At 48.9% G+C, this 18,957-nt stretch overlaps 1 protein-coding gene across 3 annotated transcripts in view; it reads left to right on the forward strand.

Moving 5' to 3' along the window:
• Window positions 1-18,957, forward strand: part of SMAD3 (SMAD family member 3) — a 127,156-nt gene that overhangs the window by 55,477 nt on the left and 52,722 nt on the right. The window contains exon 1 of one of the 3 annotated variants that reach the window (XM_042252072.2): window positions 1-18,957. This exon is cut by the window's right edge and continues 13,002 nt beyond it. The exons of the other annotated variants lie outside the window; for them this stretch is intronic. The gene's annotated coding sequence lies outside the window, so the exon portion shown is untranslated. 3 annotated transcript variants of the gene reach the window in all.

Below are 18,957 nucleotides of genomic sequence, written 5' to 3' on the forward strand. Positions count from 1 at the left end.
GGTTGTGCCCGGGGCTGGGTGGGCAGCTCCCTCGAGGGCCCCAGGGAGGCTGCACGTGGGCTGGGGGTGGCTGCCCATCAGGATGGAAGGTTTTGCTGAGAGAGCTTGCTCATGGGGCAGTTTGTACTGGGCGTTGAGGGTTATAAAAACCCAGCTTGGCCTAAAACGCCCTCTCTATCTGCTGACAAGAACATTGGTGAAGAAAACAGAACGTTCAAGCCAGGCATTTACACACTGAAGGGAATGGTTCCCATAGTGTATCTGATTTTTCTTTTGGGGTTTTTCTAAACTATCCATGTATCTCTCTGTCTAGATGTCAGCTTCCGGTGCCTCCATTTCTTGATGTAAGAATATTCTGCTTAAAAAAAATCCACTGATGGGACCTCTATACATTCATGCATTTTTCCTCCTGAACTTACTGCTCTCTGTGTACTGTGCTGGGCAGTTGATAGACTGCCAGTTGATAGACGTTATCTGATTTCATTCTTATCACTACAAAGGCTATGTTATGTAATAGGGCAGCCACCACCCACGGGTTGCTATTTAAATACCTGGTGCATTTGCACTAAGTTGCTTCAGTGTCTGACTCTTTGGAACCCTATAGACTGTAGCCCACCAGGCTCCTCTGTCTTTGGGATACCCCAGGGATACTGGAGGTGGGTTGCCGTGTCCTCCTCCAGGGAATCTTCCCGACCCAGGGATCAAACCCAGGTCTCATATGTCTCCTGCATTTGCAAAATATCAGGTAATTAATTAAAATTTAGAATCCAGTTCCTCAGTCACAGTGACCACATTTCTGGGCCTCAGTAGCCACGGGTGGCTAGTGGCTACCACACTGAACAGCCCAGAGCAAGACTTTTTCATCCTTACAGAAAATTCTAGCCCTAATCTGGGGTCCGGTTTATAGATGAGAAAACTGAGTCTCATTCAAGGTTAAGTTGACTTGTTCACTTGTAGTCAGAGCTGGAGTTTTAATCCAAGTCTGCCTATCCCAGGAGCTCTGAACTTTTTTGTTTTTCTTTAAAAGTGTGTTTATGGTTAATATTTCAGTGCAGTCACATGGCAATCCTTTGTTGAATGAACACATGAGACATTTCCATTTTACAAACCAGGAAACTGAATGTTATTTTTTTCCTTCTTAGGAAAGAGAAACTGGCCTGTAGCTTCAGGGATTCTTCAGGTAGCCCTGAAGGGGTACTGTGAGGGTCTGTCCTTCCCTGGACACCATCCAGCTTCTATTGGTTTTCTCTCCAGAGTTTGGGAGCGAGCAAGTTAGGTCTGTTTTCCTCCCAGTAATCCTTAGGTCTATTTCCCATTTGAGGATTTATGGCTGTTGGTGACCTCTTGGGAATTTTTGCCTTTTGTTAGCTCTGAAAGAAGTCTCAGGAAATATAGACTCATTTCATAGCCCCAGATCCTAAGGTCCAAAGAGGTGAGGGCAGTTCGTGGGTTATGCAGCCAGCTGGGAGTTGAGTGGAACTGGTTCTCAAACTTGTGTTTTCAAGCCGGGATTTATCGGATAATCTTAAAGTAATCACTTCATGGACAAGAATTGTTTTTTCATGAAGAGAAAAACACTGCAGTGACTTTCCTGAGGTCTGAGATATACAGCACGGTGAGGTGGAGAATAACAGGGCTTTGGAGGTGCACGGGCCAGGGTTCAAATCCTGGCCATGCCACTCAGAAGTTATGGGACTTTAGGCAAGGACTTCAACGTTCCTTTTTTGCTTGTTTTTGGGTGTTCTTTGCTTTTAAATCAATGTTGTTGCAGTATAGTTGATTTGCAATGTTCTGTAAATTTCTGCTGCACAGCAGAGTGATTCTGTTGTGCATATATATATATTTTTCATATTCTTTTCCATTATGATTGATCACAGGATATTGAATATAGTTCCCTGTGCTCTACAGTAGGACGTTGTTGTTTATCCAGTCTATATATACTAGTTTGCATCTGCTGATTGCAAACTCCCAGTCCGTCCCTCCACCAATCCCCCTCAGCAGCCACAAACCTGTTCTCTGTGTCTGGGTGTCCGTTTCTGTCCAATAGGCACGTACATTTGTGTCATATTTTAGATTCCACGTAGGACTTGAACTCTCTGAGCCTCTGTTTCTTCATCTGTAAATCTGGGATAAAATAGCTCGCCAGAATTGTTTTAAAAAACGAAGTTGACAAGATGTAATGCCAATCTGTGACATATTATAACTGCTCGTTAAATGGTAGCCATTAATATCATGATGATGTCATCACCTCCTCCTAGCATTTAAATTTTATAGCTTCGTGGCCAGCATATAAGGTGCTCAGATACATGCCACAGAGTTGGGGAATGGGATACACTTATTCTAAAACAGTCTTTTAGTTACATTTCCAAATAAGATACTCAGTGGTTTTCTTTTATTTTTTGCAACCCTTGGACTTCTTTTTAGGTCATACACCTCTAAATTGAAAGTGATAAGTCCAACTTCTAACCTGGAAAGGTTTAGTATCAATATCCCAGGGAGCCCAGAAAGTAAGTCTAGGAACAGAGGGAAAATAGTATACCCTATTTTCTAACTCTTTGGATACCCCATGGAATAACACTGAAACCAATCACTGGAAAATGGGTTGTCATCAGTTTTGTCCTCAGGCTTTTGTTCCTGGGAAAGCAGCATTGCCAGCGGCTGTCCAGGGTGGTGAGGTGACCCGGCAGACCAGCCCCCTCTGCATGTTACCATGCTTGTTTATCTGTCTAGTGGGGATTCCCTTCATGGTCTGAGCCTGAGTGGCTAGAGGGACCCTTAGTCTTAAAAATGTCTTGTCTTCAGAGAAAACAGAGTTGTTGAGGAAGAAAAGTGGATAGATACCCTGGAAATATTTTCACAGGGAATTGAAAAAAGAAAGGTTTCTGGTTATCCTTGGTTAGTGAGAATATTTGTGAATCAGAATGTCCCATTACACAGTATCACAGTTGATCAGGGCCTCACCTGTGACCATGTTTGACTGGAAATTAACCCATGGCTAAAGGGGAAGTTTTTGCTTTTGATTTCCGCTTTCAAAGATACGGTTGCAGGTGTGACCTAGGAGCACCTTGAAAAAATGCACAGCTCTGTGCCCAGTGGAGGTGCGTTTGGAGGCCTGGGAAGAGCTGGGGGCCGGAAGATGGCCTTGGCCTTGGTGAGTTACCTGGGAGCTGGGCCTGGCCTGACCCGTTCAGAAACCTCATGTTGTCAGCCTGAAGTCAGGACTGTGGGCTCCCACTAACTAGTAAGAAGCTAAAGCACCAATCAAGCCACTAGTTTATTTGTTGAAAAGTGGAATCACTCTGAGGTTCTAAGCAGGGCGTTCTCTCCTTGTGGGCACCCCACCCAGGAAGCCAAATGGTCAAGGCATGGGTGGATCAGGATAAGGGAAGGAGGGAGTCATGGGAAGCAGATTGGTTGAATGGCCTAGGGCCCTGGGGGCCAGGTGCATCTCTTTACGCTGGGCAGGCCCCTCCCTGCTGGATGGTGCTTGCCTGGGCAGCCCTTGCAGCTGCTTTTGCCCACCACCCGCCGTTCTTCTTTAGGGATTAAGAGCCACTCCAGTCTGTGTACAGAGAGCCCCTTCAAGGTGACGTTGCCAGGATTCACAATGTCTCCTAGTGGGATTAGCCTGCAGGGCATTTGTTTTTCCACTTCCCGGTCCTAACGAATGTATGAACCCCTGACCTCTCTGTTCCTGCCCTAGCCAGAAATCAGTCCTGTGACCTGGCCTCAGGCCCACTCTACTAGCCCGCTGTGTTAAGGGAGTAGGGACAGGATGATAGGAATTAACCACCTTTTCTAACTTTTTCTACTTCCTCGGGTCTTCTTACTTGAATAACTCAACAGAGACATCTGTGATGGCTTGTGTCCAGAGTGCGTGGTATTTATTTTTGATTTGAAATATGAAAAGCATTTTTAAAAGACAACTGACTCTCTGAGTCATGCCCAGGGGAGCAAACGGCCTGAAATGTGAGCCGGGGCTTGCTGGAGGGGGATAACAGGAGAGCCTGCTGCTGACTTGACTGGCGCTGGGGTTAGGTCATTGCTCGGATGAAGTGCGCTGACCATAACAGCAACATGTGGGCTGGAGCCGCTGGCGGCGGGGTGATTTATTGCAGCCGCTTGCCTAACCAGGAACCCCACGCGCTGGGTTCCCACAGGATGGGGCCACTGCATGGAAATCCACACACGGGCCCCTGTTGAGCAACTGCGCTTGTGTCAGAATGATTATATGTGGCAGGGTGGGTTACGCGTAGGAGCATCGGTCACTGAGCAGTGTGCGTTGGACAGGCAGCCCTGGGTTTCTAGACGGCTTGTGCGGTTTTCTTTTTTTTTTCTTTTGGTGGGTCCACTCTTGCCAGCAGTGTGGTTGTTGCTGTTTGATTTTTTAAAATTATTTTATTATTTTATTTATTTCTTGGCCATGCTGCACAGCATGTAGAATTTTATTTCCCTGACCAAGGATTGAACCCAGGTCCCTTGCGTTGGGAGTGTGAAGTCTTAGCCACTGGACCACCAGGGAATCCCCAACAGTGTGGTTTAAAAATGTACATAACTCCCATTTGTCCAGCTCTTTATCTTCACAGTCTTCTTTGTGTCTCAGCATACCCTGAGAGGGAGGTCAGGTCTGCTGTTTTTATGCTTATTTTTTTAAAAAATATTATGTGTTGGGACTATAGTTGATTTACCATGATGCATTAGTTTCTGCTGGATAGCAAAGTCATTCAGTTATAGCAATACATATATACATTTTTCACATTGTTTTCCATTATTGTTTGGGGTTACTAGGTGCAATCCATTGTATATAGACTGCGTAAGCAACAAGGCTCTACTGTATAGCAGAGTGAACTGGATTCAATATCCTGTGATAAACCATCATGGAAAAGAATGATGCTCACTTTATGGATGACAGATTGAGGTGGGAGTTGTAACCCGTCATGGAGAGTGGAACACGGCCAGAGCACCATGCCCAGGCCCCAGGCTGCTGGGAATCCGGGGCCTCCAGGCTCCTGGCCAGCTCCTAAAGATGTGGATTTGCTGGTCACTTCCTAGACTTGGAGTGAAAGCCCTGGGGTGTGATCTGGGAATTTGTACTGAAACATGCTTCCTGGTGATTCTTACGAATCTTTGCTCTGAAGTGGTCCAGGGGCTCAGGCCACTTAACCTCCCACCTCCTCAGACAATGAGCCTGTATCACTACTGAATTCATCTTAATTTTGTGTTCTGTGTTTGCGCCAGTCTCCTCTCATGGTGCGCCAGCTCCCAGTGAACAGGCTCCTTCCCTGTTTGTCCATAACTGTGTCCCCAGGGCCCTGGACAGTGCCTGGCACACAGCAGGTTCCCAGTGGGTATTTGACGGTTTTTCTCAGCTGCAGGGCTAGCATGGGAGAGCTGAGGTGATGGTCTGACCAGACCAGTTCAGTGCCTTCAGTGGGACTGTGTGTGAATCGTGGGGCCTTGCCGAGTCTCAGCATCCTCATCCTTGGAATGAGGGCCATCAGCCTCCCCTCCAGCTCCCTGCTGAGAGTAAGCCAAGCCCTCCCCACACAGGCTCACACACTCAGGACGGTCCTGTGGGAGGTGGGTATCCACCAGAGGGCAGCTAGCCCTGTGGCTCCCGTGTGTCCTGGCGTGAGCAGTGGGGTCATCGTGGCGCTCACTTTTTCCACTGCCACCGAGTGCTGTCCGTTGAGCTCGCAGACAGACAAGGTGTAGGGCTGGACTCTGTGCCATTGGCTAAACACTGGCCGGCTCAGGCCTCACATCAAGACCAGACACCAGCATAAACCCAGGTGTCCCCAGCTGAGGGTGCTCCCCAGAGCCAGGTTCGTGAATGGGTGAGTAAATATTTGCCCTGTCTGAGGTCGGATGTGAACTGTCTCCCAGGCGTTTTGTTTTTTCTCTGTCTCCTCCCTCTCTGCTTGCTACCCCTACCCCCTTTGAAAAAGAAAAGGAAGCCGAGAGGTTGAGAGGCTTAGTGTCAGGCTTGACACAGCCAACCATTGGCATGTCCCCCAGGCCTGTCTGGGCCCTGCTCTTCCTGCAGGCACGTCCTCCTCCATGAAGCCCTCCCAAACTGCCAGGCCCACCCTGATCTTTCCCCGCCACCTGCAAACCACTTCTCCCCTTGAGCTCGGATGGTTTAGACAAGGAGCAGCCTGTTGGCTCATCCTCCGTCTGCTTCCTCCCCTTTACAGACAGTACTTGCTTGCTGGGTAGTTCTTGCATTGTCCTTTATTTTTCAGGTTCTTTGTACCCTGTTGAGTGAGTTCATTCAGAGACAGGACTGTAGCTTCTGCACCTTTAAGGCTGTTCCTTTGCCTTGTTTCTGCCTCCATCTCCTCACATAGCCATCTAACAGACCACGCTTAGGATCAGCCTGGGCCTTCCCCCTGATCCGTGACACCAGAGAAACATCATGTGTAGGGCCAAGGTGGACAGCCAGAGCCCAGAGGACAGCGTGACCTGGGAGTGGCAGGGAGGTGATTTTTTTTTTTTAAGTCTTTGTTGAATTTGTTAGGATTTAACAATTTTATTTATTTATTTTATTTCTGGCTGTGCTGGGTCTTCAGTGCTGCTCGGACATTTCTCTAGCTGCGGCGAGCGGGGGCTCCTCTGTAGCTGTGGTGTGCAGACGTGTTTCAGAGCACAGGCTCTAGGGCGTGAGGGCTTCAGTAGTTGTGGCACGTGGGCTCAGTAGTTATGGCCCCAAGCTCTAGAGCGCAGGCACAGTAGCTGTGGTGCACGGCTCCCGTTGCTCCGAGGAATGTGGAATCCTCCCGGACCAGGGATTGAACCTGGGTCTGCTATGTTGGCAGATGTATTCTCCGCCACTGAGCGAGCCCCCAGGGAAGCCCTGAATTTGTTACAGTATCGTTTCTGTTTTTGTGTTTTGGCCAGGCGGCATGTGGAATTTTAGTTCTCTGACCAGGGATCAAACCTGCACCCCCTGCCTTTGAAGGTGAAGTCTTAACTACTGGACCACCAAGGAGGTCCCAGGGAGGTGATTTTTAATGGGGTTGAGTTTATGAAACTTGGGGCTGTTCAGCCTTGCTAATGAGTTCCTCTGAAAAGGCAAAACAACCTCATCAGGCCCTTGACTGCTCACCAGTTCCTTGTTCCCAGGCTCCCACCTGCACCCTGGCCAGGAAGTTCAGAGGCAATAAGCTAGAATCTGCCTTCACTATCACTCACCCCTTTTAAAAGGTGATTCATTCTGAGCTAACCCAGCCCAAGCCAAATGCAGGTAGGGCTGTACACGGACTCACTCGGTGGTGTGTCATTTCTGACTTGCTGGGAAATCCTTAGGTGGTGGGGATGGGAGGCAGAGCACGGGGGTGGAAGGCGGAGCACTGTGAGGCTGGAGCTTTTCCAGGATGAGTGTGGTGGGGAGAGATGCCCCTGGAACAAGGAGTGGGGCCTGCGTGGCCCTGGGTCCCAGCTGCTGTCCCTGACCAACTAGTAGCCCTGGGCAAAACGCTCAGTGTTTTTGAGCGTCAGTTTTGTTATCTGTGAAATGTGGTTCCTGTAAGGATTAAACGAGCTGGTGTGTCTTTTTACCCACCGACACGGTTCCTGGTGCCCAGTGACTGCTCGATCCTGTCTGAAATCTTAAGACTTTATTCATCAGGTCCCTAAGAGCATTTCGGTACGCACCTTGAACGCTCTAGTGTTAAGTGCTCTGGGGGAAAAAAGAAAGCACTAACAGGGGTCCAGAAGAAATTGCAGGCTATGTAGGGGGAGACTAGTGCCCACAGCACTAAGTCCCGATTGCTTAGAACCCTGGGGCAGTGCTCTCTGACAGCAGTAGAGTACACGCCACAGGTGGAATTTGAAATCTACTAGCCATGTTAAAACATAAAAGGAGAAAAGGTGAAATTAATTTAAATAATATATTTTATTTCATACAGTGTATCCAGAAGCATTAACATTTCAGCATGTACTCAATATAAACATTTTTAATGAGACATTTTACGTCCTTTAAAAAGATCATACTAAATGTTTGAAGTTAGCTTGTTCTCTCCGCTCACAGTACCTGTCACTCCGGGCTGGCCACATGGCTGGTGTATGTAGGTATGTATGGCTGGTGGTTGCCATACTGGACAGCATAGCTCTGGGATTTGTTTCAACTAATAGAATCTGCACTTAGAAAAAGGAGTATTTACTTAATTTATTTAATCATGGTCTTGGTTGTGGCACACGGAATCTTTGGTTGCAGCATGCAGGATCTAGTTCCCTGACCAGGAATTGAACCTGGGCCCCCTGCATTGGGAGTATGGAGTCTTAGCCGCTGGACCCCCAGGGACGTCCCAGCATCTGCATGTTAGAGGGGAGCATTTGTACTCACAGGGCCTGTGACTCACTGTTACAGCCAGTGAGGAGCGGAGCTAGAGCTCGGGCCTCCTCTCCACCGGAAGCAGGAGACACTTGAATTTGGTGAGTGTCTGCTTTGTCCCGGCGCTGTCCTAGACACTCAGCCCTTGTTGTTCTGTTGAACTTTCAGCGCTAGATGGATAGCATGTGTATTTTTACACAGGAAGCAGAAAAGGCCCAGAGAGGCCAAACAGCTTACTCAAGGCTGCTCAGTCAGACCTGGAGTTGGAATTTGGACCAGGGCTTGCTGATTCCAGAGCCGTCCATTCACCTGTCTGTCTCCCTCTGTATAGAGAAAGAAAACCTGCACGCAGCATAGCAGTCAGGCCAGCTGCTCAAAGAAAGCTACTGCGCACAAGAGGGGTGCCATGGCTGGCCTGCTCAACAAGGGCTTTGGGACAGAGGTTCAGAAGGTCTGGGGCTGCTTTGTTAGGTGAGGTGTGTGTATAAACACATTCCTTCTAATCCCAGGTTTTTAAACCAGTGGGGGATGGTGCTGGTGATAGTGGAGGCTGGGGTGGGGAGCCCGTGATGGGCAGTCTTTGTAGAGGCCAGCACGCTGGGCCCTGCTCCCGCTGCCACCTGGGAATGTCGGGCACTTCAAGAGGCTCCGAGCAGCTGAGACTTTCTGCTTGGAGAAACCCCAAGAATCTGGGGAGGCTGGGATTGGGCAAGTTCTTGAATGCGTGTGTGCATTCATGCCCTCACTCACTCAGCAAATATTTATTGAGTACGTGCTCTGAGCTGGAATTACTACGCGTTACCTTTTCCCTGGAAGATCCAGCCCATCAGCCTGTTTAGACCCCACGGCGATCCTCTGAAGCACTGAGTTATCCCATTTTACAGTGCGGTGAGCTGAGGCTCCAAGAGGAGTGATCTCATGCAGGACGGCTACCGTATGGAGGGCACAGGCCCTCAGAACTGAGGGGCTTGGGCTTTGTGTGTTTGGCTTTCTGTCTGCCTGTGTGTCTAGCCAGCAGGCAGTCATTGAGCTCCTACATGCCGGGCATTGAGCTGTGTTTCCAGACTTCTTGGGTCCGGTGTGCAGTGTCGTGTTTTCTATCTGAGAGCGATCATGAAGCTACCAGATGTTGAGCAGTGGCCGACGTCTGCTGTGTGCCAGGCGTGGTCACCATCAACCTCAGGGATTCCTCCCAGTGCTGATGGGAAGAGAAGGCCACTGAGACGCAGACTCACGGCGCTTTCCGAGGTCCTGCACCTCGGGAGGAGCTGGGAATTCAATCCCGGCTGATCTCTCCAGAGCCCCGATTCAGCCCCTACTCCTCACTGCCTGTCTGTGACCAGGGCCAGGACTGATCCCAAAGTGAAGCCCAGCTTCCCCTGTCCCTTCTGTGGCACCTTGTCTGGTCTTCTGTTTTACCAGCTGTAAAGTTGGGGCAGAAACAGCCAGTCCATCCTCTGCAGAAGGAGATGCTGCTGCTTTCAGAGGCTGCCTAGCTAAGAAAGCTGTATTACAGGAGAGGTGCCGTGTGTACCCACCAGGGCAGGCCTTTGTCCCTCCTGTCTGCCCTCTTCCCTCCTGATGACCGGCAACTTCAGAGTGTGGTCCTCCTGAAGCGCCACCGAGCTGCAGGGAGCCTGGTCCGCACTGCTGGCTGTCTGAGAGGTTCCATACTTTAGAGATGCGGAAGACCGGAGGGTATTGAGCCAACTTTGTAGGGAGGGGCTGGAGGAGCCGAGTCCTAGAGACACCAGCCATAAAGACTTTACATCAGAGACACTTGAGCATGGGTCTCCTTCCCTGTCTGAGCAGCACATTTCCCAGGCTGGGAGCCTCAGCGTGAGCCTCATAGTACCTCTCGGCAAGTGAATCCTGAGGATTAAACCGTTTGCTATGTGAATGTCTCTCTCCCCACTGCCCCTGCCAGGGGGCTTGGAGAGGAACCACCTCACCACCTACTCTTTCCTGAGATAGACAGTCAAGGAACATTTACACCGCGTGGCATGGCGTTTAGCCCCCAGGAATCTGCATGCCCCCCCCACAGGCAAGGCAGAGGGGATCAGCGCTGGAGCAGGAGGGATGCTGGGAGGAAGAAGCCAGGGGAGAGCCCAGCTCAGGTCCCTGCAGCAGCATTTACCTGCTGTGTGAACTTGGGGCAAAGCCCAGTGACCATATGGAGGTTGGTGGTGACCCTTGCCTGAGTGGTGGCCCTTGCAGAAGGTTTGTGTGAATCAAGTAACAGTATAGAGTAACCCAGGAGTGTGTGCCTTCGATGTAAGATGGGCTTTTTAAAAATCCTTAACGAGCTGCTGACTCCTTCCAATCATAACTCTGCTGCCGCTGCTGCTGCTAAGTCGCTTCAGTCGTGTTCGACTCTGTGACCACACATTCGGCAGCCCACCAGGCTCCTCTGTCCTTGGGATTCTCCAGGCGAGAACACTGCAGTAGGTTGCCATTTCCTTCTCCAACGCATGCATGCATGCTAAGTTGCCTCAGTCGTGTCCGACTCTGTGTGACCCCATAGATGGCAGCCCACCAGGCTCCTCTGTCCCGAGGATTCTTCAGGCAAGAATACTAGAGTGAGTTACCATTTCCTTCTCCAAAATCATTGCTCTAAGACAGCCCTTTCATTTTCTCTCCTTCCAATGAAGTCCACCTTGGTTTGAGCAAAAGTCGGCCTCCCTGTAACTTTCACTGCACCTGAGAATAGCCTGCCAGTGAGTCTTCTGGCCTGGGGGACCTTCTGCTGTGCCCCCTGGGACTTCTCGCTGCAGCGCATTATCAGCTTCCTCATCTCTTCCTTCTCTGACCCATGTTTTAAACTTCCTCACCCTCTGGTCCCGCCCATTTAAATGTTGTGCAGCTTGTTGATGGCCCAGTCCAGTGTCCCACCCAGGACAGGACTTAGCAGGCCCAGCCCAAGTAGCAGAGATCATAGCCACACTGCCCTAAGGTCTTTGCCTCCCTCCAGGCAGGCCCTGTGACAGTCTCACTTCATGGAAGGGTGAATGAAGTGGCATTTGCTGAGCTGCTGGTGGGATTAAGGACACCCCTCCCGGACCTCTTATCTTCTTGCCAGAGAAAACCCATGTCACATTCAGCCCATTTGAACACTTCCAGGCTTATAGCTGCCATCTTCCACACTCCAGCTTGTTTGCCCCAGATGCCAATATTATGTTGCTGTTGTTTTTTTTCCCATGAAAACTTAATTGGAATTTTAATGTACTTTTGGAGGGGTGGGCTGCAGTTCCATTTGCCTCTGAAAACAATGAGAAGGAAAACAAAGTGGAATCTTAGAGCCAGAAATTATGGAGCCAAATCTGAAATTAATTTACAAAGTCATTAGTATTTTCCATTTGTGAACCCCATACCAAATGTAAGTGCAGTTCCTTGTGATTAAGCACAAATTAGAAAATTAGAGTTAGAAGGACTTTCAGGGACAAACATACAAAACTAGCCGAAGCAGATGGGTGTGTGTGTTGGGGGGGCGTGGTGTTGGGAGGGACGGGTGTGACACCCAGGACTTGCTCTGGTTTTCACTCAAGTCTGAGTTTGGGAGAGCAAAACAGACTCCCAGAAGAGAGCAAAACATTCCCCAGAAGAGAGCCCTTTCCAACAACTTTAAAACTGGCAGGGATCATTGGGATGATCTGTTCTAACCTTCTATTTTCTGAATGAGGCAACTGAGAGACTCAGGGACGGTGAGTGACTTGCTTGAAGTCACACAGCCGGGAACGTCAGTGCTGAGACCAGAGCCTGGACTCCGGCGCTCTGGCCGCCGCTGCCTCCGCCTCCTGGGAGCCTGTGCTTCAGCCTCCTGTGCACCTGACCTGGGCTCTCACCTAACGCGGCACCTTGTTAGAGTGGAGGGAAGGGAACCCTCCGTCCAGGGCCACCCTGTTCGTGCACTTGGGTCAGATTGCCGCTGCATACTGCATGCCGTGCTGCTTCAAGCGAGAACACAGTGGTTTCTCTCTCCCTTGAAGGAGCCTGGTTATTCTCCCAAGCTCACCCTAGGCCAAGCCCCGGCCCTACACGTTAGAATCTGCGGCTCTGGGAGTGAAGTCAGCCTGTGGTCAATTAGCAGGTAGTGTGTGTGAGGGTTTTGATGTTTGTAGCAGGACCTCTTCCTGCACCTCCCTAAGCTTGGATGAACTGGGGCTTTTTTTTTTTTTTTCTTGGCTGTGCCTGTTCTTAGTTATGGCACATGGGATCTTCTGCCTTCATTGTGACATGTGGGACTTTTCCTTTATTAGTTGCAGCATTCAGACTCTTTATTTGTAGCGTGTAGGATCTCGTTTTCCAACCAGGGGTCGAACCCAGGTCCCTTGCATCTGGAGCATGGAGTGTTAGCTGCTAGAGCACCAGGGAACTCCTTGAACTGGGGCTTTGAGATGTCCCTGAGTCACCAGAAACTTTGTGAATGCTGTCCCCCTGACCTGTTTGAAGTGAAGCCCTGTGATGTCATCTCCCCTGGTCCCTCTCCCTCACGTGTGTGTTACTTACACACACACGAATTGACAGAGCAGCTCTAAGAAAGGCCACTTGTGAGAGTTCCCTGTCCCTTCGTTGTTTTCCTTACTAACTGGATGTCTTAAAGGGTGGAAGGGACCCTTCCTTCAAGGTGCCCAGCTCTTTCCTGGGTGGACGCTCAACCCCGCCCCAGCCTCTCGGGCTTCCTCTCCTCCCCTGACACCTGTAGGGTACTGTGGGGACCGTGAGAACACAAAAAGCATGACTCCTGCTCTTAAAGAATCTCAAATCTAGGTGCCGAGAGAAACTGTATTTACCTGGAGTTGTTAAGGACCATTGTGTCGATGATAAATATTTGCCTGTGACCTTGCCAGGTCCCGTAGGTGTGTTCTTACACCCAACCCCCAGAGCGATCATGTGAGATGGAGCCACGATTCTTTATTTTACAGAGGAGGACCCTGAGGTTTAAAGAGGTGAAGGTAGATGAGCCTTCCAAGTCATCTGCCTTTCAGAACCTCCCAGTGTCGCCCTGGGGAAGATGTGCCCCAGAAGGTGGCGCTGTCCTGGGAGCGTGAGTGTGGGGAGATGCTGGGGATGGAGCTGGCCCGGTTGTGGAGCTGCAGAGACAAGACAGCAGGGAAGGGCTGTGTTTGGGAAAGGTTCCTTGCCCCATGGCTTGGTGATCTGGGCTCTGACCCTGTGAGGGTGACACGTAGATTGGTAGGGGAGAGAGGGGGACTCCACAGAGAATAACCCCAACTGAGGGTAAGAAAGATGGGGCCCCATGAATCTCTCTTACCCCTGAGCCCAGCCTGCCTTTCTCTGCTCTCCTTGCTGAATGCCTGACCTTGGACCAGTGATTGGCCTCTCGGAAGTTCAGTATCCCCCTCTTGAAAGGAAGGGGTCACAATAGCCTTCTTTGTTGTTAAACCTTAGATGAGCTGATACCCCAGACTTCTTGCAAACTACCAGACACCAAGTAGGTCATCTCTCAATAATAGTTTTCATTTTCCCTTACACTCATTTGTCTAAAAAAGAAAACAAAAATTTTTCTCTCCTATGATAACAAAAATTTTAGAAGGCAGAGACAAGTTAATATGCTGTGTATATACTCTCAGGCCAAGAATTTGCTAAGTATTTACATACCAGAGGACTTTGAACTTTGATTTTTTCAGCTGGCTCTGCGCTGATTCAGACACCCTGTCCAAGTGGCCAGAGGTGATTCCTTGCCTTGGTCTATTGTTGGGATTTTGTGAGTGTGTTTTCATGATACAAAAATTGGAAACATACAAGCTACAGGTATACTATATCTTGCTTATGAACCTTCTACTGGATATAACAAGTGTTAATATTTTTCCATGTTTACTTCAGATACCTGTAATGTCTTATTTCTTTATTAAAAAACAAAAACAAAACCCTAAAGCTACTCTGCTAAAGGCTTCCTGTTAGCCCACCCGCCTCCTATTCTTCCCCGTCTCCTCCTCATAGGTGTTTACTCTCATGAATTTGGTGTGTGTCCTTCCCAGCCAGGACTTTGTAGTGTTTTGTTTGTAAAGCCGAATAACTCCATTGGAATGTGTTTGAACCACCAAATGATCAGCATTTGGAAGAAGACTGAATACCTAAGGCGGGGGAAGCAGTTTCAGAGAGAGAGCAAGTCTGCCCACCCCCAAATCGTTACTTATATTAAATTCCAAAATTGCAAATCCTTTGCCTTGGGTTTAAAACTTGACCCTGCCTCCATGCTTAATTGCAAATAAATTCGAACTTGTGCCATCTGGAGCTCCCAGGGTCATCTGGACCTTTCATGTGAGTAAATACATTCTGGAGTCTATTATTAGAGTAGGTTTTTTTGGCTTTTATTTTTAATGCTTCCTCTCACCACCCACCCCCCACCCCCCCCATCACAACTGTAATGTATACTTATTGTAGAGAATTCAGAACATACAGAGAAGGAAAGATGAAAATTGCCCACTGCCCTGCTCATTTGACCATCTACCCACCCCTACACGGGTAGAAAATTGGAAGTCACTGGGTCCCCCAAGTAGGGCCAGCACCGTGGACTCAGGGTTTCCTAGTGAGTAATGGTCCATCCTCCACTTAAAATAGGGTCTGTGTCCCCAAGGTGAGAGAAGCAGTCACCTGCCCTAGGTCAGGTCAGTGACCTGATTGGGAATGGAAGGCCATCTCTGGTGGCTGAAAATGTTTTTCTATCGTATCTGCTCTTGATGCTGAAGTCTGATCCTTCATGGATCCTGGCCCTGATCCAGGCATGATGACAAAGCATCCAGCAAAGGGGAGAGGTCCCTCTTTCTCTTCAGGGAAAGGGGAGGTAGCCACAGACAATGGCTGGACCTTTGGCCACCTTTCCTGAAAATGTCTTGTACATTTTTCATTTTAGCACTTTAAACTGGACGTGAGTCATTTTAATACCTCAGCCGTTTTCTGTGTGTTATAGTTAAACTGTTCTTCTTCCTTGTTTGTGTTTTTAAACAAATTACTTTCATTAGCATCTGCCGCTTTTTGGACAATTTATAACACAACTTGCTTCAGTTTTTGTTTGCTTGCTTTCCTTTGTTTGGTACTGATTATAGCTTCTGCCATTTTGGAATTTTCTTTTGCGCCATTATTGCCACCAAGTCCAGTTTTCCTTTGCATATCTGAATTATTAGATTTTTTTGTCCATCAGTTTTTAGTCAGTGACTTTCATTGCCTATAGTTTTCACTGCTTCCAGTTTTATTTTGTGCTGAACTTTTTATTCTGGAGCCCGTTTTTTCTCCGGGGTTGATTTTTGCAGTTTTTCAGTGTTGCCAATTTACTTTTTATCTTCAACAAATTAATGTGTTTGTGATGATAGCCATTGCCAGTTTTATTTGGGATTGATTATGTTGTTCAGTTGCTAAGTCATGTCCAGCTCTTTACAACCCCATGGACTGCAGCCCACTAGGCTTCTCTGTCCTTCATATCTCCCAGAGTTTGTTCAAACTTGTGTGCATTGAGTCGGTGATGCCATCCAACCATCTCACCCTCTGTCGTCCCCTTCTCCTCCTGCCTTCAGTCTTTCCCAGCATCAGGGTCTTTTCCAGTGAGTCGGCTCTTTGGGATTGATTATTTCTGTCTAATTTTTCGTGGTCATTTGGTCAGAGTGCCTTTGGGAATTGGAGTGATGGGTCCAAATGTCTTCTTTCTTGAAGAGTTTGAAACAAGCTTACAAACTATGACTCTCGCTCTCGGTTTCTCCTTTCTGGCTATCACTAAAGCTTTCCTCTTGGCAGTAGAGAAAATGAAAGCTATTAGGGATCAGACTTCTCCTAGGAAGGGCCATGTTGTCTTTCTCACCACATTCCTCACCTTCTGCTCTGTGACCTCCCAAGTTCACCAGCACCTATTGCCTGCTCGGACGGGGCAGCTCCAGGCTGGTACGCTGGGCAGCGCAGTAGATGGGGGTCAGACAGCCCACCCCGGGACAAGTCCCCTCTAAGTCTCCTCTGTGGGCTGGTCTCCCTGTCCGTCCACAGGGTTGCTTGCTGGATAGCTATTAGAAGTCTTCCAGCTTTATCCTTCTCTGGGTGGGGATGTAGATGCTTCAACTGTCAGGAAGCCACAGTTCCTGCAGGAAACCCCCTGCGTGACAGAAGCAGCGGCATTGCTCATGACCCTCGGCTGGGTTCCAGTCCCTGAGCCCTGGCTCCGCCACATGACATCAGGGCTGAGCTGCCATTGCAGCGGAGCTTGCAGGGAGCCTGCTGGCGAGGGTGGCTATTTGTCCTTTCCAGACATGGCTGCTCTGAGTTGCTCCCTGGGACAGTGGCAGGCAGGGGAGCCGAACTCCTCAGTGAGCGTAAACATCTCCCTCCCCTCAAAGGAAAAGCCCCTGCTCCGCCTCTCTGGGCAGCTGGAATGCTGCTCTGTGGGCCTGGGTATTTCTCTTCCTCCATCCAGCCCTCCTTTGATTTCCTGCCGTCTCCTTCAATTAGGTCTGTGACTGTTTTCAGATGGCCATTTGTATATACAAGTCATGTCAGGCATCATCATTTGTGTTTGATTAGATCAATAAAAGCAGCCCTGGCGAAAGGCCAGTAGAGAATTTATAAATACCCTTCAACTTTTCCCCGCCCTACAAGATGTTACAACTCCATCCCGTTAACTCTCCCAACCCAGGCTGCTGGCTAACTTGATCAGGGAAAACAAAATACCATTTCTTCGGATGCGTTTTCTCTTTATGCTCTTTGTAGAATTTGATCAGTGTTTAAGCAACTGTAGCTGATTCCCTGCCCACTTCAAAGCCAAGGCCCTTCCCTGTGTCTGTTTACAAAATTTGAGATACTGAAATCCTGGGAACCCATTTTGACGTAGATTGTGCGTTCTGTTAGCTCTCTGCTGCTCAATGGAACGGGCTTGGGCGTCTCTGAGGCAAGGGACCTAAAAAAACTTAACAGATTTTGGCGGCCATGATTCCTCTGTAATGCGCCCACTTTGGAAAAGAAGAGGGTGAGGGACTTAAGTTCACATGGACCTTAAGGATTTTCAGAACCCGATTTTCTTCTGTTTGCTCACATTAGGGAGGGGAAAAATAAGCCTCAGATGCCTTGTGAGATCCAGTTACGTCAGGTTTTCGGATAAAATGTCAAGACAGCAGTGCTTGATTTCCGGCCTTGCCTTTCCCCTCTGTGCACGGTCTGCTCTTGCCAGAATTTGTATTAGGGAGAGGGAGCCGTTCTGCTACCCTCCTTCCTCAGGGAAATCATTCCCTCTCTGGCCTTTAACCCTTTAAAGATTGGAAAGGGAATACTTTGATTTCAGAGTTAAATGCAAAGCTTCCCTCTCAGCCGAGGCTGGATTAGGAAATACTTAAGAATGTTGCAGCCTGGGCCTGGAGCTGGCTGGCTGTTGCTGTTCAGTATGAAAAGAGGCTCACCTGCTTGCCTTCCTGTGGTTGTGTCTTCGCAAAGCATCCTGTCTGAAGCAAGGTACCTCCGTTGGCTATACTAAAGGCCCCCCAAATGTTGGATAACTAGATTTTTTTTTTAAAACCCTGACCCAACCTCACTCAGTTAAAGGTTCAGTAAGCCTGTCTTTTCATCAGCATGGGTGGAAGCCAGGCTCCTGGCCCCAACAAGTCAACGTGTTTGATCCAAGAGGATAGAAGATTCTAGAAGAGACAATAAATACAAATTGATGACCTTTGATGACACGGCTCACCATCAAGGCTGCCATTTTCTCTTCTTCCCTAGTCTCCACTGAAATAAGATAGCCTTAGTTCTCCCTGTGATTTCAAGCAAGAGAAATGGTACCCAGAGGTGGGGTTATTATTAAACTCCCTTCTCGGTTCTCTTTTCTCTCTTCCTCTGCCTGCCCCAAGTGTAGTCCTGGCCACACCTCCCCAGCCTTCCCTGGCACTCAGTGTTGCAGATCCTCCAGGGCTGGCCACTGCCACAGCTTTGAGAAAGCCACCACGAGGCTCTGCAGGCTGTTTGAAGGCCTGCTTTGTGGAGTGAATGCCTCTAGAAGTCTGACACCTTCAGGATGGGAAACTGTAGAGAGATCAAGGGACTTTCCTTCTCAGGCGTTGGGTATTGAGCTCTTGGGTTGATCTAGGCAAGTCTAGAGCTGGCAGAGGCTCCGGGTAGCCGTACAATTTGCTGCTCAAACTGGGACTCTGTGAGTGAAAGATGCATTTACTAATGACACGAGGACAGTGTGAACTGAACTGTCCCAAGTGAACGTGTGTGGTTGCCCTACAAATGTCCCTCGGCCCTTCAGGTTCCATTTTGTTTTATAAGAAGCAGTGCTTCCCACATTGGAAGAACAGGCAAGAGGTGCAGGTTCAGATGCTCCCAGGGACGGGCAGAAGGTGGGAGGCTGGGGACTGGTGTCAAGACAGAGTGGCACTTGATTCATTTCTCATCTAAAGTGGCATCGGTGACATGGCATCAGCCAAGCGTTGCCAGATCTTCTGATTTTTTTTTTCCAAGAGAGGCCAGAAATCTCGATTTACATATGAAATCTCCCAGCTTTTAAAAGTTGGCAACTAACTTAAAAATTTAAAAATCTCTGTGTAGGCCAAGCACAACATCTGTGGGCTGCTGCCTGTTTTCAACCTCCGGCCCAGACCAATTAATTGGTGGCTTTCTTCTGTGTCTCTGGA

Source organism: Ovis aries, chromosome 7, assembly GCF_016772045.2.
Source record: "Ovis aries strain OAR_USU_Benz2616 breed Rambouillet chromosome 7, ARS-UI_Ramb_v3.0, whole genome shotgun sequence".
NCBI classification, from domain to species: Eukaryota; Metazoa; Chordata; class Mammalia; order Artiodactyla; family Bovidae; genus Ovis; species Ovis aries.